This window comes from Sphaerodactylus townsendi, linkage group LG01 (assembly GCF_021028975.2).
Source record: "Sphaerodactylus townsendi isolate TG3544 linkage group LG01, MPM_Stown_v2.3, whole genome shotgun sequence".
Taxonomy (NCBI): domain Eukaryota; kingdom Metazoa; phylum Chordata; class Lepidosauria; order Squamata; family Sphaerodactylidae; genus Sphaerodactylus; species Sphaerodactylus townsendi.
Window position 1 is genome coordinate 193,641,895 of NC_059425.1, and position 1,212 is coordinate 193,643,106.

A 1,212-nucleotide genomic window follows, 5' to 3' on the forward strand; every position below is an offset into this window, starting at 1 on the left:
TGCGTTAAGTTTCGAGCGAAATAATAATAATCTGCAAGTCAGCAGATAAAAGGTTCCACATCTTACATGCCTGCCACCGTTAAGAACAGTTAAAAGCCGTAAAGTTTGGAGGAGGAGGAGGAGGAGGAGAGAGAAGTGAGCCGGGAAGACTGTGCCCTTCTGTTCTGCAGAGTCACTGACAGTTCTAATCGGTTAGATATGCGCCCGTTAGTCATCTCAGATAGTCCCAACTGCAAACTGTTTCGAGACAGGAAGAGGTGGGCGGGTGGCAGTGAGTCAATAAAGCAGGCTCCAATCCTAGCCCCCCACCCCCCCCTTCAGCACGGCTCATTCTTTACCAGAATCTCAAAACAAAAAAACTTTTAAAAAATCCCCCCCCTCTCTCTTTTTAACCAGTGACTTTTTTCTCTCAACCCCTTCGGCAAGCTCTCGTGAGCTTTAAATCAAAAACCCCAACTCTTAAACAATATGTACCAGCATAAAACTTAATACAGCCTTTTCAAAGGGTAATACAGAACAGGTTATAGGGATCTAATAGGGAACAGGTCCGTGGCTGTCAGATCTTGTAACTGTCTTTTCAACCCCGGCTCTGGGAACTTGCTTCAGAGCCACACAACATACATTACTGGGCACGTGGCTTCGGATCATCTTGGATATATATTTTTCACAAAGGAGAGGATCTGTTCCGAGGCAACCTCATCGTCTGGCGGAGCCGGAAGGCACGCGTTGCACACAGGCTGAATTCCAGCACTCGACTCCCCACACGGAGCACAACGTTTACAATTAAATCCCTGACTTTCAACATGACATCCTGAGGGCTGGTACAACTACCCTTCCCTTAAAGTTGTAGTATTTCAGTAGAAAGGGATGGAGCCAGACAGGCAGAAGACAGCTGCGACCAACTCCTCCAAAAAATGTGAGTTTGGAGGCAAAAACACTTTTAGTTTTCACCATTACCTCTCAGTGGTTTTAACTGGTGAGCTTTGGACACGGGGCATCTGATTCGTGACGACTGTTTTGTTGTGTCATGGATCCTGTTCATGATTATTTATTATTAACATGATCAAAATGTTAAAGTTGTGTAACTTCCGTAGATCATTTTGCCATCTTCTATTGCACAGAACGTGATAAGAGAGGATACATCCGTGGTGGCGAACCTTTGGCACTCCAGATGTCATGGACTACAATTCCCATCAGCCCCTGCCAGCATGG